General features: G+C 37.2%; 1 long non-coding RNA gene across 1 annotated transcript in view; it reads right to left on the minus strand.

Moving 5' to 3' along the window:
* The window catches only part of LOC105737993, a 48,854-nt gene extending 25,250 nt beyond the window's left edge, over positions 1-23,604 (minus strand). The window contains exons 1-3 of the long non-coding RNA XR_001113709.2: positions 23,120-23,604; positions 22,869-23,014; positions 21,508-21,634 (exon numbers count right to left, since the gene is read on the minus strand). This is a non-coding gene — a long non-coding RNA (uncharacterized LOC105737993). The remainder of the gene's footprint in view (positions 1-21,507; positions 21,635-22,868; positions 23,015-23,119) is intronic.
* Positions 23,605-24,621: the final 1,017 nt, after the last annotated feature.

A 24,621-nucleotide genomic window follows, 5' to 3' on the forward strand; every position in this document is an offset into this window, starting at 1 on the left:
GTCTGCTTCCACCAGCCACACTGGAAAATCCTATAAATTGTAGGTCATTGGGTGGACTCTACAATGAGCCTTGCCTCCATAGTGAAAAATAACTGGGCATAGACTAAACACTGTTCTGCTCCTGCCTAATAAATCTTTAAAAGAAGACAACAAAGGGAAAATTATTTACAAGCAACTGAACTGCAATACAGAACAAAGCTCAAGAGTACTGAGAAGAAAAGAAGATCTGTCATTTTAAAAGTAAAAATTACAATAGCAGGCATCCAGCCAACAATTACCAGGCATGCCAAATGACAGGAAGACATCATGAAGAGATAAACCAACCAATCAAAACAGACCCAAACAGAAACAAATGTTACAATTAGAAGGTAAGAATATCAAAACAGTTTTTATAACTATATTATATATAATCTAAAAGTTAAATTGAAATATGGAAGACAGAATAGAATACTCAAATCAAGCATTCAAGATGGAAATAGTAAAAGTTAGAGCAGGTATAAGTAAACTAAAGAATAAAAAAATAGAGAAAATCAATGAAATTATAAATTAGTCTTTTGAAAAAATAAAAAATATTGACAAACTTTTAGCTAGATTGACTCAGAAATAAAGAGAAAATATAATAACTAGAATCACAAATGAAAGGGGACATTACTATGAATTTTATAGAAATGAAAAAGATTATAAGGAAGCACTATGAACAACCACATGCCAACAAACTAGGTAATGCAGATCATATGACAGATTTCTAGAAATATACTATCAAGACTGAATCATGAAGACATAGAAAATCTGAACAGAACAAAATAGTAAGAGTGTTGGATCAGTAATACAAAACATCCAAAGAGAAAAAAGAAAAAAAAAACATAACCAGGACTAGGTGGTACTAATGGTGAATTCTATCAAACATTTAAAAAATTAACACAAATCTTTCTCAAACTCTTCCAAAAACCTTGAAGAACAGAACATTTTAACTCATTCTGTAAGGCCAACATTACCCTGTGATGTGAAAGCCAGACAAAGACACTACAAAAAAAAGAAAACTATGGACTAATATGGCTTATGAATATTGATGCAAAAAATCTCAATAAAATGCTACTTGTTAGGATCTGATTGTGCCCCTCCAAAATTCATATTTTGAAATCTAATTAATAATATTTTGGTACAAAACCATGGAGCCTTTGGTAGGTGACAAGATCATGAGGTGAGAACCCTTGTGATTGGCATTAGTGCCCCTAGTCTGAGGAAGTTTGTTTGCCCCTTTGCCCTTTCACCATATGAGGACCCAGCAAGAAGCCACATTCTTTGGGAAACAGGCCCTCACCAGACACCAAATCTGCTGGTGTCTTGATCTTGGGCTTCCCTACTTCCAGAACTGTGAGTAATAAATTTCTGCTGTTTATAAATTACCCTAAGGTTATTTTTTTTTTTTTTTTACAGCGGCTGAATGAACTAAGACACTGGTACTGAGAAGTGAGGCTCTGTTGGAACAAATGCCTAAAAATGTGAAAGCAGCTTTGGATTGAGTAATGGGGAGAGGCTGGAAGAATTTGGAAGTTTATTCTAGAAAAAATGCTTACATTTCTGTGACTGGAGCATGAAGGACAAACTGATGAAGACTCAGAAGAAGACAGCCATAGAAAAAGTCTCAATCTTCTTAGAGATTGCCAAAAAGGTCTTGAACAGTATGTTGGTAGAAATATGGATGGTAAAGACCATTTTGATGAAATTCCTGATGTAAATGAGGAATATGTTATTGAAAACTAGAGGAAAGGTAATCTTTGTTGTAAAGTTGCAAGGAATTTGGCTGAATTATGCTCATGTCCTAGTGCTTTGTGGAAGATAGAAACTCTGAGTGATAAAATAGATTATTTGGCAGAAAAAATATCTAAGCAAATTATTCTGGGTACAGCATGGCTTCTGTTGACTGCATATGGCAATATGGGAGAAGAAACAAAATAAATATAAAATTTATAATTGACAAACAGAACTTAAAGATTTGGAAAATCATCAGGCTGCCCCTATTGTAAAGAATGAAAGGCATGTTTGAAAAAGAATACCAAGGATGCAGCCAAGGAAACAGTTGATGGAGATCAGTATGGATAGAAGGAAACCAGATGCTATTCATCAAGTCAGTGGAAAAATAAACTCAAAGGCATTTAAGAGATCTTCCAAGTTGCTCCACCCATCACAGATCCAGAAAGCCAGGGCCTTGGAGACAGAACTATTTCAAGGCTTCACTCCCCACCTTCTGGTGCATCACTCCTTGGCTGCTTCAGTCATTGCTTAATAGGTCCAGATTGCAGCTTGGGCCACACTCTGGAAAGCATAAGCTGTAAACCTTGGTAGTGTCCATGCAGTGCCATCCTCACAGGTGTGCTGAGTACATGAGCTATGGGGACATGGCTACCTCTACCTAGATATCAAAGAATGCCTCAGAGTACCTCACAGCCTAGCACAGAATGGCCACAGGGGTGGAGCCACCACAGAAAGCTCCCATCAGGGCAGTGCCTAGTGGAATCACAAGAGCAAGGCTGCCATGTATCTAATGGAGACATGGAGGTGGGGCTGCCGTGAGAGCCCAGAACTGTAAAGCCATCAGTGTGCAACTCCATTCTGGGAGATCCACAGGCACATGACTCCAACCCTTGAGAGTTGTTATATGGGCTGTGGCCAGCAACCCCATGGAGGTAGTGTTGATCTGAGCCTTGGGAACCCAATACTCTCCCCAATGTGTCCAGAAAATAAACATGGAGTCAAAAAAATTGTTCTCAATTCTTAAGTTTTACTGTTGTTTACCCTGTTGGATTTTTGTATTTGGTTGGAACTTATTACTCTTTCTTCCTTTCTATTTCTCCCTTATGGAATGGGAGTATCTGTCCTATGGCTATCCCACCATAACATTTTGAAAATACATAACTTGTCTGATTTCATAGGCTCACAGCTGGAGGGTGATTTGCCTCAGAATGAAATATACTTGATTCACGCTCTTACCTGATTTGTATAATATTTAGATGAAACTCTGAACTTTAGACTTTTGAGTTGATGCTGGAACAACTCAAAAGTGCAACAGTTCTTGGACCTCCCAGCCTCTGGAACTGTGAGCAATAAATTGCTGTTATTTATAAATTGCCCAGTCTAAAGTATTTTGTTAGAGCAGCCTCAACTAGAATAATACACTACCAAATTGAATTCAACAATATATTAAAAGGATTATCCACCAAGTGGAAGTTTTTCCTGAAATGCAAGGGTGGTTCCACATGTGAAAATCAATTATGATGATCTACCACAGTAATGGAATGAAGGAAAACACATATTATCTCAATTGATATCTAAAAACCATTTGACATAATTCAACACCTTTTCATTATTAAAAAAATCAGTAAGAAGGAAAAGAAACTACCAAGACATAACGAAAGCACATACATATACGTCTATATATTAATACATATATATGTATATAAAACCACAGACAACATTATGCTCAATGCTGAAAGACTTAAAGCTTTTCTTCTAAGATCAAGAACAAGACAAGGATGCTTGCTGTTGACATTTCTATTTAAAATGGTATCAAAATTATCAGAGAAAAAATTAGACAAGAAAAAGAAATAAAATGCCAACAAATTGAAAAAAGGGGAAGAAGTAAAATTTTGTTTGCAGGTGACATGATCTTGTATGTAAAAAACCCTAAAGACTACACACACACACATATACACATACACACACAACTAGTAGAATAAACAAATTTAGCAAAGTTTCAGGATATAAAATTAATATGTAAAATCAGTTACATTTCTACACAATCACAATGAACAATCTAAAAGGGAAACTTAGAGAATATTCTATTTACAATAGCATCTGAAAGAATAAAATATTTAGAAGTAAACTTGAAGAAGAAAGTGAAAGATGTGTATACTGAAAGCTACAAAACAATGTTGAAAGAAATTAAAGATGAAAATAAATGGAAACAAATGTTCATTTATTGGAAGACTTACTACATTAAGATGTCAATATACCCAAAGCAATCTACTGATTCAATGAAGTCCCTATAAAAGTCCCAGTGACATATTTAACAGAAACAGAAAAATTCATCCTAAAATTAATATGGTATATAAGGTACCTAAAATTGCAAAAAAAAAAAAAATCAAAATAACAAAATTGTAGGTCTTACATTGCCTGATTTTTTAAACCTTACTAACAGTATACAGTAATGAAAATAATAATAATAAAGAGAAAAATAAAAAAATAAAAATATACAGTAATCAAAAGATTATGGTACTGACATACAGGCAGACAAACAGACCATTGGAATAGAATTAAAAGCCCAGAAATAAACCCTCACAGGTATGGCCAAATGATTTTCAACAAGGATGCTAAGACCATGCAATGGGAAAAGGACAATCTTTTCAACAAATGGTGTTGGGGCCAGCACAGTGGCTTACGCCTATAATCTCAGCACTTTGGGAGGCCCAGGCAGGGAGATCACCTGAGGCCAGGAGTTCGAGACCAGCCTGGCCAACGTGGCAAATCTCCGTCTCTCCTAAAAATACAAAAAAATTAGCCAAGCATGGTGGCGGGTGCCTGTAATCCCAGCTACTCGGGAGGCTGAGGCAGGAGAATTGTTTGAATCCAGGAGGCAGAGGCTGCAGTGAGCTGAGATCACACCATTGCATTACAGCCTGGGCAACAAGAGTGAAACTCTGTCTCAAAATAAATAAATAAATTTAAAAAATGGTGTTGGGAAAATTGGAGATCCATGTATTAAAAAAATGAAGTTGGACCCTTATATACAAAAATTGACTCAAAATAGGTCAAAGATATAAATGTAAGAGCTAAAACTACAAACCTTTTAGAAAAAAATAACAAAAGAGCTTCATGACATTGGATTTGGCAATGATTTATTGAATATGGCACCAAAAGCACAAACAACAAAAGAAAAAAGAGGTAAGCTGGACATCATGAAAATTCAAAAATTTTGTGTATCAAGGAATACCAACAGAGTGATAAGACAATTAATGAAATGAAAAGAAACATTTTTAAATCTTGTGTCTGATAAGGAATTGATATCCATATCAACCTGATTTTAAAAATAGGCTAAGAATTTGAATACATCTTTCTCCAAAGAAGATGTGCAAATGGCCAATAAACATATAAAAAGATGCTCAATATCGTTAGTCATTAGAGAAATGCAAATCAAAACCACAATGAAATACTACTTCACACCCATTAGGATGGCTGTTATAAAAATAAATAAACGGCAAAAAAACACAAATGTTTGTGAGGATGCAGAGAAACTGAAACTTTTGAGCATTGCTGGTTAGAAAGTAAAATGATGCTCCTCCTTCAGAAAACAGTATGATGATTCATCAAAAACTTAAATACAGAATTACTATACAATCCAGCAATTCTACTCCTGAGTTTATAGCCAAAAGAAGTGAAAGCAAGAATGCAAACAGGTATTTGTGTACCTACATTCATAGCAGCATTACTCTCAATAGCTACAATGTGGAAGCAACACAAGTACCCACTGAACAATGAATGAACAAACAAAATATGATACATACATACACCGGAATATAATTCGGTTGTGAAAAGGAAATAAATTTTGACACATACTCAACAGGAATGAACCTGGAAGACATTACGCCAAGTGAAATAAAATCCACTTAAACAACTGAAGGACAAATATTGTATGATTCCATTTATATGAGATTTCTAGAGTAGTCACTACTGAAAGTAGAACAGTGGTTACCAGGGAATAAATAAATGTTGGGTGGAATGGGAAGTTAGTGTTTGATAGTAACAGAATTTAAGTAGAGGAAAATGAAAAAGTTCTAGAGATAGACTGTATCTATGGTTATACAACAAGTGTGAATGCATTTAATACCACAAATCTGTACACTTAAGATGATTAAAATGGTTATTTTTACATTGTATATATTTTACCATAATAAAAAGAAGAGAAAAATCTTAAATGCAGACAAAGAAACGTACAGAGGTAAAAAGAGATGGCAATGTCTTTCTTGCTAAAACAATGCCAGCAAAAAGAGCAACATCTCAAAATAGTGAAAGAATTATACACTCAATAAAAAATGTATTTCAAAAAATGAAGGTGAAAAAATAATATTTCAGGCATATGAAAGGTAAAAGAATTCACCTGAAACAAGCCCGCATGCTAAAGAAATCTTTCAGGTTAAAGGAAAATGATAGGAAATAAAAACATGAATCTACCCAAAGGAATAAAAAGCACTGAAAATGGTAACTGCATGGGTAATTATAAAATAATTGTATTATTATCTATACCCTTTAAAATGTAACTTTAAAAAATAAGTGTGATATGAATCTCATATAACATGTAAAAGCAAAATATATGACAGTAGTGCCATAAAGGCCTGGAGGTAAGAAACGGAAGTTTATTCTTGTAAAGGTCTGATATTTTATGTGAAGTGATATAATATCAATTGAAGCTAGACAGTGATATAGTAATAGTATGTACTATAAACTCTAAAGCAACCACTAAAATAACAAGTCATGTGTAATAAGCCAACCAGAAAGATTAAATTAAATCATAAAAAATTCTCAATTCAAAAGAGAAAAGAGAAAGAAAAAATGGGACAATTACAAAAATAGTAAGATCGTGATCTTAAGGTTAACCATATAAAAATTCACATTAAATATAAATGGGCTAAAGATCCAATAAGCAGCAGAGACTGTCAGACTAGATAGCAAAGCAAAACACCACTCTATATTGCCTTCTGTATATATCACCTATCAAGTTCTCTATTGCTTATCACTTTAAATATACATAGAAAAATAAGTTAAAACTTAATGATTAAATATATATATATATACGTATATATATGTATATATATACGTATATATATATATATATATCTTGTGTATTACTTTACTAGGGTTTTCGTCACAAAGTACCACAAACCTGATGGCCTTAACAAAAGAAAGTTATTTTGGAGGATACAAGTTTGAAATCAAGATGTCAGCAGGGTTGAATTCTTCTGATGCCTCACTCCTTGGCCTGTAACAGCCATCTTCTCCCTGTGTCTTTACACGGTCTTCCTTCTCTACCTATCTGTATCAAATTTCCTATTCCTCCCGCAAAGTGAGAGTCCAGGTGAAGTTAACACAAGTTATCTAATTTAGGATTTTTTCCATGAAATATTACCTGCCATAGATGATGCTAATTTTTTTTAAAACTATGTCCCAGCTCCAACTGATGCAATTTAAACTGTGTTTTTGTGCTGAATCCAAGTCAAGAAGATGCTCAAGACTTATTATAATATAATATACTTATAGTTGGTATATAATTAATTTTATTTTTAAAAAGAATAATTGTTTTATTTATAACTAGGTGACAAGTACTTTTAAAAATAGAAGGCAACTTAGATATATTAGTACTGATATATTTCAATATAAAATTTCACAATAGATATGTATTATAAAATATGACTGGCCGGGCGCGGTGGCTCACGCTTGTAATCCCAGCACTTTGGGAGGCCGCGGCGGGCGGATCACGAGGTCAGGAGATCGAGACACGGTGAAACCCGTCTCTACTAAAATACAAAAATTAGCGGGGGTGGGGGCGCTGTAGTCCCAGCTACTCGGAGAGGCTGAGGAGGAATGGGTGACCAGGAGGTGGAGCTTGCAGTGAGCGAGATCGCCACTGCACTCCAGCCTGGTGAAAGAGCAAGACTCGTCTCAAAAAAAAAAAAAAAAAAAAAATATGACTAATATTAGACAAAGTAAGGAATTTTAATGATCAATTCACTATGTGGTTAAGAAATATTCTTTCCTTCCAGTGAAATATGAGTATTACCTTAGCCTGTCCCAGATGCCATAACAAAATACCTTAGGCTGGGTAATTTATAAACAACAAAATTTTGTTGCTTACAGCTCAAGGCACCAGCATATTTGGTGTCTAGAGGGACAGTTTCTCATAGATGGCACCTTCTAGCTATGTCTACACATGGTAAAAGAGGTAAAAAAACTTCCTCAGGCTTCTTTTATAAGGGCACTAATCCCATTCATGAGTGCTGAGCCCTAATGACCTCTCAAAAGCCTCACCTTTTAATACTATTGCATTGGATATTAGTTTTCAACATACGAACTTTGGGGGAACAGAAATATTCAGGTCATAGCAAGTATTGAATAACTGAGCATGTTGGTGTTTTATTGTCTTGTCATTCTTCTGTTTTTCCTTTTTGTTTTGTGTTACAGAGTAATGTATGCTTGATCTAAGAAAAGGGGAGAGATTATTTTTATTTTAAAATGCTTGCAACTAAGAAATTGCAATGTACAATCCCAAATACGATGATCTGCAATGAGTTCTTGCTCAAATCATTTTATTTTTCTATGGCTCAATTATTCCTTCTCTAACAACTCAAAAAAGTTATATTCTAAATAATCTTTAGAATGTAAAATAACAAAAATTTTCATATATTTGACAATATAATATGCTATGATATTCTGAAATTTTTTAAGTAGTAACACCCCAATCAATGTTAGTATGTTTACATTACATTGCACTTGCTACTCTGATCACAAAAGCACACTGACAGATCTAGTTGGTTCTTCAGAATTATACCATCTACTTGAAGTTAAACCAAAGATACAAAAGAATTAAATTCTGTGCTTCAGAGTCTTAAGTGCAAAAGGGATTCAAGGAGTAGACAGACTAAGAGAATTAGAATGGGAAGGGATACTTCTCAGAGGGATAGCCTTGAAAGTGCTCTTGGAGGATGAGAGGACATAGCCAGGTGAGAGGAATAGAGCTGCAAAGTTTCAAACTCACTGAGTGAATTTGAAAGAGAAATATTCTAAGATTTTAGAAATATTTACTCCAGAGAGTAGGTGACCACGAACCTGGATAGGCAGAATGCAGAATATTAGGGTATTACGACTCAATTTTGGAAAAATAAAATAAAACCAAAAACACCTATTGAATATGTAAAATAGTGTTTGAAAAAGCACAAGTACAGATACTATAAGAGGTAAAATATAAGAAGTGAAGTGTATTTAAATGCATAAGTTCGTGTTTGCTAACATGAAATAAAAGTGATAAATATTTATAGAGGCTGCCTCTTATTTTATAAAATCTCTCCACAGGAGAAGAAAAACATGAATTTAATTATGGAAAATGATCATTGAAAATAGTAGGAGAAAATGGCTGCTTTGTCTGGAAGGCTTGGGAAAAGTTATAATAAACTATTTCTAAGCCAAAAGAAAATTAATATAGAATATTTCTTCATGAGAACTCAAATATCCAGTAGAAAACTGTAACTGCACGAGACCAATCTGGCTTGACATTTAAGTAACAAAGTGAGTCCTTCTTCGGTTGCCATGGACTCCCAGGTAAAAGGTCACATAACCTGATCATTGTTTTATTTATGACTAAGAGAACAAAGCCAGATGAACAAAGCATGCAACCAGTGGAAGAACCCAGGTGCTGAGACTGAGGTACAGGGACTGATTTTAAAAAGTGAACACTGGGCTTCGGAGCCAAGATGGCTGAATAGGAACAGCTCCGGTCTACAGCTCCCAGCGTGAGCGACACAGAAGATGGGTGATTTCTGCATTTCCATTTGAAGTACCGGGTTCATCTCACTAGGGAGTGCCAAACAGTGGGTGCAGGACAGGTGGTGCAGCGCACTGTACGTGAGCCAAAGCAGGGCGAGGCATTGCCTCACTCGGGAAGTGCAAGGGGTCAGGGTGTTCCCTTTCCTAGTCAAAGAAACGGGTAACAGACGGCACCTGGAAAATCAGGTCAGTCCCACCCTAATACTGCGCTTTTCCAATGGGCCTGGAAAACGGCATACCAGGAGATTGTGTCCCGCACCTGGCTCGGAGGGTCCTATGCCCACGGAGTCTCACTGATTGCTAGCACAGCAGTCTGAGATCAAACTGCAAGGCGGCAGCAAGGCTGGGGGAGGGGTGCCCGCCATTGCCCAGGCTTGCTTAGGTAAACAAAGCAGCCAGGAAGCTCGAACTGGGTGGAGCCCATCACAGCTCAAGGAGGCCTGCCTGCCTCTGTAGGCTACACCTCTGGGGGCACGGCACAGACAAACAAAAAGTCAGCAGGAACCTCTACAAACTTAAATGTCCCGATCTGACAGCTTTGAAGAGAGTAGTGGTTCTCCCAGCACGCAGCTGGAGATCTGAGAACGGGCAGACTGCCTCCTCAAGTGGGTCCCTCACCCCGGAGCAGCCTAACTGGGAGGCACCCCCAATAAGGACAGACTGACACCTCACTCAGCCAGGTACTCCTCTGAGACAAAACTTCCAGAGGAACTATCAGACAGCTGAATTTGCAGTCTCATGAAAATCCGCTGTTCTGCATCCACCGCTGCTGACACTCAGCCAAACAGGGTCTGGAGTGGACCTTTAGCAAACTCCAACAGACCTGCAGCTGAGGGTCCTGTCTGGTAGAAGGAAAACTAACAAACAGAAAGTACATCCACACCAAAAACCCATCTGTACATCACCATCATCAAAGACCAAAAGTAGATAAAACCACAAAGATGGGGAAAAAACAGAGCAGAAAAACTGGAAACTCTAAAAAGCAGAGCACCTCTCCTCCTCCAAAAGAATGCAGCTCCTCACGAACAATGGAACAAAGCTGGACGGAGAATGACTTTGACGAGTTGAGAGAAGAAGGCTTCAGACGATCAAACTACTCTGAGCTATGGGAGGAAATTCAAAACAATGGCAAAGAAGTTAAAAACTTTGAAAAAAAATTAGATGAATGGATAACTAGAATAACCAACGCAGAGAAGGGCTTAAAGGAGCTGATGGAGCTAAAAGCCAAGTTTCGAGAACTACGCGAAGATTGCAGAAGCCTCAGTAGCAGATGCGATCAACTGGAAGAAAGGGTATCAGTGATGGAAGATGAAATGAATGAAATGAAGCGAGAAGGGAAGTTTAGAGAAAAAAGAATAAAAAGAAATGAACAAAGCCTCCAAGAAATATGGGACTATGTGAAAAGACCAAACCTACGTCTGATTGGTGTACCTGAAAGTGACTGGGAGAATGGAACCAAGTTGGAAAACACTCTGCAACATATTATCCAGGAGAACTTCCCCAATCTAGCAAGGCAGGCCAACATTCAGATTCAGGAAATACAGAGAATGCCACAAAGATACTCCTCGAGAAGAGCAACTCCAAGACACATAATTGTCAGATTCACCAAAGTTGAAATGAAGGAAAAAATGGTAAGGGCAGCCAGAGACAAAGGTCGGGTTACCCATAAAGGGAAGCCCATCAGACGAACAGCTGATCTCTCGGCAGAAACTCTACAAGCCAGAAGAGAGTGGGGGCCGATATTCAACATCCTTAAAGAAAAGAATTTTCAACCCAGAATTTCATATCAAGCCAAACTAAGCTTCATAAGTGAAGGAGAAATAAAATACTTTCCAGACAAGCACATGCTGAGTGATTTTGTCACCACCAGGCCTGCCCTAAAAGAGCTCCTGAAGGAAGCACTAAAGATGGAAAGGAACAACCGGTACCAGCCCCTGCAAAAACATGCCAAATTGTAAACACCGTCCAGGCTAGGAAGAAACTGCATCAACTAACAAGCAAAATAACCAACTAACATCATAATGACAGGATCAAATTCACACATAACAATATTAACTTTAAATGTAAATGGGCTAAATGCTCCAATTAAAAGACACAGACTGGCAAATTGGATAAGGAGTCAAGACCCATCAGTGTGCTGTATTCAGGAAATGCATCTCATGTGCAGAGACACACATAGACTCAAAATAAAGGGATGGAGGAAGATCTATCAAGCAAATGGAAAACAAAAAAAGGCAGGGGTTGCAATCCTAGTCTCTGATAAAACAGACTTTAAACCAACAAAGATCAAAAGAGACAAAGGCCATTACATAATGGTAAAGGGATCAATTCAACAAGAAGAGCTAACTATCCTAAATATATATGCACCCAACACAGGAGCACCCAGATTCATAAAGCAAGTCCTGAGTGACCTACAAAGGGACTTAAACTCCCACACACTAATAATGGGAGATTTTAACACCCCACTGTCAATATTAGACAGATCAACGAGACAGAAAGTTAACAAGGATATCCAGGAATTGAACTCAGCTCTGCACCAAGCGGACCTAATAGACATCTACAGAACTCTCCACCCCAAAACAACAGAATATACATTTTTTTCAGCACCACACCACACCTATTCCAAAATTGACCATAGTTGGAAGTAAAGCTCTCCTCAGCAAATGTAAAAGAACAGAAATTATAACAAACTGTCTCTCAGACCACAGTGCAATCAAACTAGAACTCAGGATTAAGAAACTCACTCAAAACCGCTCAACTACATGGAAACTGAACAACCTGCTCCTGAATGACTACTGGGTACATAATGAAATGAAGGCAGAAATAAAGAGGTTCTTTGAAACCAATGAGAACAAAGACACAACATACCAGAATGTCTGGGACACATTCAAAGCAGTGTGTAGAGGGAAATCTATAGCACTAAATGCCCACAAGACAAAGCAGGAAAGATCCAAAATTGACACCCTAACATCACAATTAAAAGAACTAGAAAAGCAAGAGCAAACACATTCAAAAGCTAGCAGAAAGCTAGAAATAACTAAAATCAGAGCAGAACTGAAGGAAATAGAGACACAAAAAACCCTTCAAAAAAATTAGTGAATCCAGGAGCTGGTTTTTTGAAAAGATCAACAAAATTGATAGACCACTAGCAAGACTAATAAAGAAGAAAAGAGAGAAGAATCAAATAGATGCAATAAAAAATGATAAAGGGGATATCACCATCGATCCCACAGAAATACAATCTACCATCAGAGAATACTACAAACACCTCTACACAAATAAACTAGAAAATCTAGAAGAAATGGATAAATTCCTCGACAAATACACCCTCCCAAGACTAAACCAGGAAGAAGTTGAATCTCTGAATAGACCAATAACAGATTCTGAAATTGTGGCAATAATCAACAGCTTCCCAACCAAAAAGAGTCCAGGACCTGATGGATTCACAGCCGAATTCTACCAGAGGTACAAGGAGGAACTGGTACCATTCCTTCTGAAACTATTCCAATCGATAGAAAAAGAGGGAATCCTCCCTAACACATTTTATGAGGCCAGCATCGTCCTGATACCAAAGCCTGGCAGAGACACAACCAAAAAAGAGAATTTCAGACCAATATCCTTGATGAACATTGATGCAAACATCCTCAACAAAATACTGGCAAACCGAATCCAGCAGCACATCAAAAAGCTTACACACCATGATCCAGTGGGCTTCATCCCTGGGATGCAAGGCTGGTTCAACATATGCAAATCAATAAATGTAATCCAGCATATAAACAGAACCAAAGACAAAAACCACATGATTATCTCAATAGATGCAGAAAAGCCGTTTGACTAAATTCAACAACCCTTCATGCTAAAAACGCTCAATAAATTAGGTATTGATGGGATGTATCTCAAAATAATAAGAGCTATCTATGACAAACCCACAGCCAACATCATACTGAATGGGCAAAAACTGGAAGCACTCCCTTTGAAAACTGGCACAAGACAGGGATGCCCTCTCTCACCACTGCTATTCAACATAGTGTTGGAAGTTCCGGCCAGGGCAATCAGGCAGGAGAAGGAAATAAAGGGTATGCAATTAGGAAAAGAGGAAGTCAAATTGTCCCTGTTTGCAGATGACATGACTGTATATCTAGAAAACCTCATTGTCTCAGCCCAAAATCTCCTTAAGCTGATTAGCAACTTCAGCAAAGTCTCAGAATACAAAATCAATGTACAAAAATCACAAGCATTCTTGTACACCAATCACAGACAAACAGAGAGCCAAATCATGAGTGAACTCCCATTCACAATTGCTTCAAAGAGAATAAAATACCTAGGAATCCAACTTACAAGGGATGTGAAGGACCTCTTCAAGGAGAACTACAAACCACTGCTCAATGAAATAAAAGAGGATACAAACAAATGGAAGAACATTCCATGCTCATGGGTAGGAAGAATCAATATCGTGAAAATGGCCATACTGCCCAAGGTAATTTATAGATTCAATGCCATCCCCATCAAGCTACCAATGACTTTCTTCACAGAATTGGAAAAAAATACTTTAAAGTTCATATGGAACCAAAAAAGAGCCTGCATCGCCAAATCAATCCTAAGCCAAAAGAACAAAGCTGGAGGCATCACGCTACCTGACTTCAAACTATATTACAAGGCTACAGTAACCAAAACAGCACGGTACCAGTACCACAACAGAGACATAGATCAATGGAACAGAACAGAGCCCTCAGAAATAATGCTGCGTATCTACAACTGTCTGATCTTTGACAAACCTGACAAAAACAAGCAATGGGGAAAGGATTCCCTATTTAATAAATGGTGCTGGGAAAACTGGCTAGCCATATGTAGAAAGCTGAAACTGGATCCCTTCCTTACACCTTATACAAAAATTAATTCACGACGGATTAAAGACTTACATGTTAGACCTAAAACCATAAAAACCCTAGAAGAAAACCTAGGCAATGCCATTCAGGACACAGGCATGGGCAAGGACTTCATGTCTAAAACACCAAAAGCAATGGCAACAAAAGCCAAAATTGACAAATGGGATCTAATTAAACTGAAGAGCTTCTGCACAGCAAAAGAAACTACCATCAGAGTGAACAGGCAACCTACAGAATGGGAGAAAATTTTTGCAACCTACTCATCTGACAAAGAGCTAATATCTAGAATCTACAATGAACTCAAACAAATTTACAAGAAAAAAACAAACAACCCCATCAAAAAGTGGGCAAAGGACATGAACAGACACTTCTCAAAAGAAGACATTTATGCAGCCAAAAAACACATGAAAAAATGCTCATCATCACTGGCCATCAGAGAAATGCATATCAAAACCACAATGAAATACCATCTCACACCAGTTAGAATGGCCATCATTAAAAAGTCAGGAAATAACAGGTGCTGGAGAGGATGTGGAGAAATAGGAACACTTTTACACTGTTGGTGGGACTGTAAACTAGTTCAACCATTGTGGAAGTCAGTGTGGCAATTCCTCAGGGATCAAGAACTAGAAATACCATTTGACCCAGCCATCCCATTATTGGGTATATACCCAAAGGACTATAAATCATGCTGCTATAAAGACACATGCACATGTATGTTTATTGCGGCACTATTCACAATAGCAAAGAGTTGGAACCAACCCAAATGTCCAACAACGATAGACTGGATTAAGAAAATGTGGCACATATACACCATGGAATACTATGCAGGCATAAAAAATGATGAGTTCATGTCCTTTGTAGGGGCATGGATGAAACTGGAAACCATCATTCTCAGTAAACTATCGCAAGGACAAAAAACCAAACACTGCATGTTCTCACTCATAAGTGGGAATTGAACAATGAGAACTCATGGACACAGGAAGGGGAACATCACACTCCAGGGACGGTTGTGGGGTGGGGGGAGGGGGGAGGGACAGCATTAGAAGATATACCTAAAGCTAAATGACGAGTTAATGGGTGCAGCAAACCAACATGGCACATGGATACATATGTAACAAACCTGCACATTGTGCACATGTACCCTAAAACCTAAAGTATAATAATAAAATAAAATAAAATAAAAAGTGAATAGTGTACCAGCCGGGCGTGGTGGCTCACGCTTGTAATCCCAGCACTTCGGGAGGCCAAGGCTGGCGGATGACAGGTCAAGAATTCGAGACCAGCCTGACCAACATAGTGAAACCCCGTCTCTACTAAAAATAAAAAATTAGCTGGGCATTACTAGCTGGCGGCTGTAATCCCAGCTGCTCCGGAGGCTCTGGCAGGAGAATTGCTTGAACCCGGGAGGCAGAGGTTGCAGTGAGCCGAGATCGCACCACTGCACTCCAGCCTGGGTGACAGGGCGAGACTCCGTCTCCAAAAAAAAAAAAAAAAAAAGCAAGAAAGAAAGAAAGAGGGAAAAAAGAAGAGTGAACACTGTGTGGCAGGATCCAGAATCCAGTCAGATAAAACTCTGGTGTCACCACTGGATTCTGGATCCTAAAGCTTTCAGGTGACACCAGGGCTTTATGTGACTGGGTTCTAGATCTTGCCCGATTATCCAATCAGATCATGCCTCATTACCCTATGCATATAAAATCTGGTCCAGACCCCAGCTCAGAGAGACAGAAATGAGAATTTCCTTCTGTTTCCTTGCCAGTCAGCTCTCCATAAAGCTTTTCTTTTCTCAAAAGCCTTTGTCACGGTGTCGGTCTCCATGTGCATGAGGAAGCAAGCTCATTGATTGCTCTATAACAAAATTACCAGGAGAAAGCTCCTCATTCCTGCTCTTGGATCCAGGAAATCAAGAAGCAAGAAGTCTAGTTAGACACTCTCTCATGATTTCCTTCGAGCTACAAATTAAACAGAAACAAATAATATATTATTGTAAAGGGAAATAATCCATTTGTTTAAGGAGTCTTAAAGTTTCTATTTATTTCTCTATAAGGAATGTAAGGTGAAAAAACTTACTTTTCAAAGTCATGGTTATTTTGAGATAAAAAAATGAAAAAAATTGTATTCTTAAAAATAAAAATTTAAAACCGTAACTTTCACATGTGTTTTTGAAAACTGGAATCAATATGGAACAGTCTTTGGACATGAAGTTGTTTTGTATTGTTTTGTTTGGTTTCAGGTAAAAGCCATAAATGTATTTCATTCATTTGGGGAGGGCAGCTTAAAATTATGAATAATGTCCTTCTAATTATATCTTTTAAATATATATATATATATTTTGAGACAGAGCCTCGCCCTGTCACTCAGGCTGGAGTGCAATGGTGCAATCTTGGCTCACTGCAACCTCCATCCCTCAGGTTCAAGCGATTCTCCTGCCTCAGCCTCGTCAGTAGTTGGGATTACAGGTGCGTGCCACCATGCCTGGCTAATTTTTCTTCTCTTTAGTAGATACAGGGTTTCAACATGTTGACCAGGCTGGTCTCAAACTCCTGACCTTGTGATCCGCCCGCCTCGGCCTCCCAAAGTGCTGGGATTACAGGCGTGAGCCACTATACATTTAAAATCTGGCCCGGCCATCTTTAATATTTTGATGTCAAATTAAAGCATATTTTGACTGATGAAGTCTTTGTCAAAATAAAGTATGTAACTCAGGATTAGGAGGTAGGGAAGGAAAGATAGTGAGAGGGAGAGAAAGACAGAACAAGGAAATTGTCAAGTTTGTTATGAGCCAATGCTAAGAAATTGTTAAGCTCTTATGAAACAAAAGATATATTACAGAGCCACAATTTGATTTCTAAAGGCATATCAATGATATCACATCTGAAATGTACATGACAGTGGAGCAGCAAGGACAAAACCATGGATTATATTATACCTGGCACTCTACATCAGCCACAGGAGTAGTCACATGAGGTACCAAGCATTTCTATTCTACCCAGTCACACCGTGATGACAGAGTAGCAAACTGAACCATGTTAAAAATAAATTATTTCCAGGATACCAGTCCTAGACTTTTTGTGAGAAAGACTTAGGAAGTAGAGAAATTATTGTAGTGTACCTGATTGGTTAAGAACAAACATTTAGCTATGCATAAAATATTCCTGTAAAATACATGCAATGTGAACTCCATCAATCTTTGAAGAATTATGTTGCAAGTCATTTTACACAATGAGGGGATTGGAGAAGAATGTGAAGTGAGAAAGAGAAAGAGAGAGAGAGAGACTGTTTTTGACCCTGAGGGCAAGTAGATAGATCATATAAGTTTAATATCTCTATATTCAGGCAGAACTCTATGTGTGATTATCTGTTGAACTTTATAGAAAGGTATCTCTAATAGACCCAGCAATACTATACCAGGGCTGGAAAAGATATCAGCAAACATTTAACTTCCCCTTCTTTTTGTAGGCAAGTCTGCTCTTAAATTAACCAAAGAAGAAAGCTCTGCAATCCTTTTTAAAAGTTATTGGGAAAAAATATTCTTTGGCCATTCTTTGCCATTTCAAATTAAGTAAAATATATTTAAACATGTACTCACTATGAAAAGTTAACAAGGTCATTGAGAAGAGGGCAGGGATCTGAAGAAAAGTATATTTTATATATGCAACACCTGGAAGTCAAGTATGTGCTGAATGCTTTCAGTATGATTAAATAGTTAGTACAGTGAGAGTTAAGTAAAAATAGTTTGAGTTCACCTATTTCCTATGTAAAAGTAACCTTATCAACTTAATTGTAGAGTAGTTTATTCTGCATTGTAAGAATTTGAGACATATTTTTAAATAAATGGATAAATGAGTGATAAACAGCATCAAAGATGGAAATGCATCTCTCATCTTTATACAACTTACCCTATTTCTTTATGAAATCAATACTATATGTGTTAGGGTAGGTGTATGTGTGGTTAGACCCTAAGTTGTCTTTTTTTAATAAAATGCAAAGATTTATGAAACTAATTCTAAATATTCAAAGGCTGCTATAGGCCAGGAGTGGTGGCTCACGCCTGTAATCCCAGCACTTTGGGAGTCTGAGGTGGACAGATCACTTGAGGTCAGGAGTTCAAGACCCGTCTGGCCAACATGGTGAAACCCCATCTCTACTAAAAATGCAAAAATTAGCTGGGCATGGTGGCATGTTCTTGTAATCCCAGTTACTCGGGATGCTGAGGCACAAGAATCGCTTGAACCCAGCAGGTGAAGGTTGCAGTGAGCTGAGATTGTGCCACTGCAAAAAAGCTGGTGTAAATTTGAGGACTCTAAAAGCAGATATGTCATAATTATTAGTCCTATGACAAGATGACATATTATATCATTTTGCAACACAGACTATGGAATTGCTAAGACCTGGGTTCCAGTACGAGACCAACAATTATCAGCCATGAGTCAATAGACAAATAACATTCTCTGACAAACAACTTGCTCTACTATAATATCGTTACCATAACTAATTGATAGTCTTTTATTGTAAGTATAAAATATAGTGTTCTTAAATATTATAGCTATTAATTTGTAGTATTAATCCATAACCTCTATTTTATGTTTGAGACACTTCCATCTATGATGTACATGCATCATCTCCTCAATCCTTTCCTCCACACATTTGTGAGATGCCCTAATTGAGTACCTGACAGGTAGTGGACCTTTAAGTAATGATAGCAGTTATTGTGTGGAGGAATAGACGTGAGCTTGCAAAGACATTTTGATTACACAATGAACAACTTAGAAATATTTGGGGAAAAAAAAGTAGAAAGCAGATATGAAACAACTGAGCTGAAGTCAATACACTAACACTGCTCTCATTGTTTAGCTGTGTAATGACAATTAACATGCTTAAAATATGATTATAAATATGCATATTGGATCTAATTATCAGCCACGTAATCATCTGTAGCATATGGAACAGGTCATGTAGAAAACCAAAAAGATGATTACAGGGCTAAGGAATAGTTCATATAAAAAGGTTCAGTAGAGCTGTTTTGGTTTTGTTTTCTCTTGTGTTTGGTAACAGAGAAACTACGATGCAGAATGACTTGATTGACACAAAAGCTATATATCTAATTTGTCACTCTTCATACAGACTAAGGAAGTTTTATTCAGGATGACAGAATGAAAATTCTTCCTGAAGTTGATAATGCATTTGTTTTTAAAGGCTATAATCTTTTTGAGGGTAGGAAGAGGATCTTGTTAGTTTTGCATTCTTGTACCTTCAAAATCCTTACGAAGAAATCATGTTCAGTAAAATGTATAGCTTGACTGGCCTCATCCCTTTGTTCTTAATAGAAGAAGAAAGCTATGAGAAACAGAAATGAAGCTTTCTCCCTCTATGAGTCCGCGAGTCTTCCAAGTTAAGAGTGCATACTGAGCTTTTAACTTGCAACTTAACTGGGCTTACAACGTCAGAGGTACCTATACTAAACGGAACAATCAAACCTTTTTAAAAATCTTCAGCCCTTTCCACATGTTGAGAAGCAACCTCTTGTTTCTCTATAGCAATGTGAGGTTCCTCTTGGATTATCAAATATAAATATGCATCAGGGTCAGGCCAATTTGCTAACACTGAATATGCATTAGCAATTTCAATATAGTGTATGAAAATACATGTACATAAATGTTAAATAAGACCAGGCATTTATATTATACCCCCATAGGCTACTCAAAATGAAGAGTGTTGTATCATGAGAAGGGGGAAAAGCAATGTTGCCAAGATTGCTTTTGTTTTTTTTAACCAACCTGTGATTAGTGACATTTCTGCAAAGACATCTCAGGGGTGTAGAGTACACTTGGCCTAGCAGATAGGATGCCTTTTTACCATTTTTCTCTCTCCAATAGACAGAAGGTTTACATTAGTGTAGGTGCAGTCTTCTTAGATAAAATACTTTCTGTACTTAGTCAAATGACATTCATAATTCTGAATTTAGTCTGCTCTCTAAAGTTCTTCAGAGAAGATCAAAATTAGGTAGACCACTGTCAAGCACTTTGTGATTCAGCACAACACTAACCAATCTTACTTTTGTAATGTTTAATGTGGAATGTTTCAGTAAACAGAAATTGTATTTAAACTAATATACTCTGCTATACAAGCATCACTTTCTTCTAAAATATTTACCATCAGATACACCACCATTACCAACACTATTTTAATAACCTAAGCCAGAGTTATCTCAAAAAGGTCAGGAAAAAAGAACCACGTCCCTAAATTGATGGCATATATATATATATGCCATATATATATACACACATACATACATATGCCATATATATGTATACATACATATATTTGATTCTAAGTAGCTTCTACCTAAAGATCTTTGACATGCTTAATATGCTTCCCCCAGAGGAATTAGTAAAAATGAAATTAACTGCAGATACTAATTTATGAAATATCAAATTCATATTTATGTTATATTTGATTCATTTATATAAGTTTCACATTTTTTTCATGGCAGCAATACCAAATGAAATATGTGATACCATAGTTTGAATCTAGACTCTGCTACTGACTTACATAAATGTCTTGGGCAAGTTGCTTAATTGCTCTGAACTTCAGTTTGTTTGTGTATAAAATGTCGATAATGTCATTCTACAACATGAGGTTGTTTTGAAAAGCAAACAAACAAAGGTTTTTAAAATTAGCTCAAGTAACACATGGCATATAGTATGCAATACATTTTTCCATACTTTGTTTTATATGCCAATAGTTTAAAGTAGGTACTTGACAAGTAGTGCTTGTACTTCTATGTCCTGGGCTAACATAAAATTATTTTCCATTTCTGAGCATTTATTTAACTGAGCGTCTTATCTAAATCTCAGGTTCTGAAGAGATACAGTCTGGCTCTTGAGATAGAATTGTTGCATCTGTCTTCTTATCAGTTAAAAAAGCCAAATTAGTTTAACAACTCTCTATCAGAATCCTGAAACAACATTCATGAAGGATAAGCTTTAAAATGCCTACGAGAACATAGAGAGGACTTGCAAAATACCTTATTAGGGTAGCAGCTGTCTATAGAACAATGCAGTAGATGATAGAGAGAAATGGAGATGGGCAATCTAGTTGTTTTCAAAACTGGAAAATAAGTATATTCCGCTTGAAATATTTTCTGGAAAATACTGCAGGGAAATTAATAAAAGGAATACTTAGATGAAAAAATATATGAGTCCTAATAATCTAGGTACCTAAGGAGCAAACAATAACAGTCTGTATTCACTTATAAATCCTCACTGCCTACTGAAAACTCTCAGAATAACTACGTGAGCAAAATGGAGAAAAAAATATCTGGATATCTGGATATCAGTGCAATTACTATTTGAAAAAATGCCCAGATGAGTTGTTATTAAACCGATCCACACCAATAGGAAAACTATCAAGCCATATATGTTAAGACTGTCTGGCCTTGCTTCACTCCTAATAAACATTTTGGCCATCAATTTGAATATAGGTTAAGAAGTAATAATGGCAATAATAATGGCATTTATTAACTCTCAGCTATGTGCTACAGCACTTTGCAAAGTATTTTTTCTGTATTATCTCTGTGTTACTGTATTATCTCTGTTACTCTATGAAATACATACTATTATCCTTATTTCTTACAGATAAGGAATTTATGCTCAGAGAGATTTAGTAACAAATTCCAAATCTTAACAATTAGTTATGCTATTGTTAGGCTTAGAATCCAGGTTCGTCTTACAATAATGTCACTTGAGTAATAGTCTATACTGTCCCTCTCTCTCTCTCTCTCTCTCTCTCTCTCTATATATATATATATATATATATATATATTAAGCGCATATATATATATGCGCTTAATTAAACTTGCAGATGTCAAATCCGGCAGGTGAATGAATACCTTGATAGCTTGGTATGGAAGATGGTGTTGGACCTCACCAAGAATCAATAATTGCCCTATCTTACATCTATGCTCCAAACTTCAACCACACAACTCAAGAAAAGGACAGAGGTGATTTAGTGGCAAGGGCTCAGTCTGTGTATATGAATGTGTATGTAAAAATATGTGTGTGCGTGCTTGTGTGCTGGACAGAATTACTTGCTTTGGAAGAACATGAGTCTCCTCTTTCTGAAAGGATTCAAATCTAGGCTGGATGAAAGTCAGGAACTGTGGCTAGAATTTAAGCACCAGATGGATGTATAGAGTGAACATTTAAGTGTATTTCCAACCCTAATATTCTGCTGTCATGCTGCATTCAACTGTTCAAATAAAAACAATTCAATGTGGTTAGGAGAAGAGATATAGGGAAGTATGTATTTCTAGTATCTTCAACTTATAGTGAATAGTTGGAAAATCCATCAGAAGTGCAAAATCATATCTTGACTGACAAGCCTCACCCAGTGCACACCCCAGGCAATGTTTTCATGTCACTGAGAAACAAACTGGCCCACCCAGAAGAGAGCCTTACTAATCTTGATGCCTAGAAGCTTGAAGCCTCACTGGAGAAGTGAGCAGTCAAAGGGAGCTTGTCACCACTGATTAGCTGAAAACAAAGAAAAAAAGAGAAATAAAGGAAGGTTTTTTTTTTTGCCAAAATGGGTAAGATCCACCGGCTGAGCTCTACAGCTGGAGGGTAAAGGTAAGTTACCATAATCGGCAATAGTCACTTCTAGCTGGAGTTGGAAACAGTCTGTAGTATAAAAGCAGGCAAAGGGGAGCACCCTTCTCTTCCCTGAAGGGATTTCTGGCTAAAGGAATACTGTCAGCCGCCTTCTGGGGTCCCTCCCCCGAACATATGTGGACTCTAATTGTAGGCAGCCAACCTGGGCTTCTCTCCAGTCAGGGGCATATGGTGAGGTCACAATGGCTGAAGGGGATGAGACAGAAGACGATTGATTTCAGAGCCAGAGCGAGTAATCCCATCAAATGCAGGTGCACAGAAATTAGGAGATCAGAACAGTTCCTTGCATTTCTTGCTACATTTCCAGTATTTTCCCATTCCCTTGCTCAGTGCCTTGTCAGCACACCTAGAATTCAGGGTGTGATAGGAGAGGAGCAGAAAAGTAAGACTGAAATATTGTCAAATACGACTAAGAATTTTGCAGAATGCAATAATTGTTTTAAACAGAACAGCAGTTTATGGTTATCAAGGCACCAAGGAATAGCACTGCCAAGAATTTACTGAGCAGTAGGGCTTCTCTGACAGGAACTGCGCAGCAATGTTCTCCCAGCAGCCTGACGTCATTCTGCATTGGTTGGAGTGAGATTGGGCAGAGTGTGGCTGAAGCTGACAGGAAAGAGATTATGCAGGTATGTGAAAGTAAGGGTACATAATTTGCACACAGTTCCTCATGAAGTCAGGAATTATGGTTCAGATGAAGGTTGCAGCTTTCTTGTGGCACAGAATTCAGCATATAAAATACGTTTTATACCAGGAAGTAATATGTTGCAACTTTGATCCAATTCATCACCCACCTAAATCCATTAGGAAACAAATGACACAGTCTAAATAAAGAGACTAGACTAATTGAGGTTAGGATTTCCAGAACAGAAAGAGTTGAGACTCTAATTAAAGAAGCTTCCTAACCCCACACGTGGAGCAAAGGAGCTGAAACAGAAAGGACATGAATTCCTTCTGTTGTGCATGACAATAGCACCATCTGACAAGTCAAACATCTGTCCAAATGACCAAACATATGCACATCCCAGTTTAAAACGACAAGACATGCACATTTAATTTAGAAGTATCTGAAGTATTATGTGAGCCTAAGGGAAACCCAGAGAGACTGGGATAGAGGGAAACTAGTGCCAAAGCTTTGGAATTCACCTTAAATAGCAAACAAAAATATCTTGGATTTTTGCATTCCTGAAGTAAAAAATAAATATCAATATTAGAAAAACAAAAAACATGAAACTCGTCCCCTGATACTTATCAGGAGAGTTTGCCTCAATATTATTGCTCTCCATCATCTAGTGTTCAAAAAAGAAGTACTGGTTGTTTTTATATTTGTTTACTTTGCAACCCAACGCATTTGTTCAAATCCAAGCAGAATCTACATTTTCTCTTTTGTTTCAATGGCTAACCAGCCAGGTAAACTAATTGCTCTCTGCTATTAAATCAAAATTAGAGTTAGGAACAAAAGCCAAAGT

The sequence above is a fragment of the Nomascus leucogenys genome, chromosome 22a (genome assembly GCF_006542625.1).
Source record: "Nomascus leucogenys isolate Asia chromosome 22a, Asia_NLE_v1, whole genome shotgun sequence".
In the NCBI taxonomy this organism is placed as follows: domain Eukaryota; kingdom Metazoa; phylum Chordata; class Mammalia; order Primates; family Hylobatidae; genus Nomascus; species Nomascus leucogenys.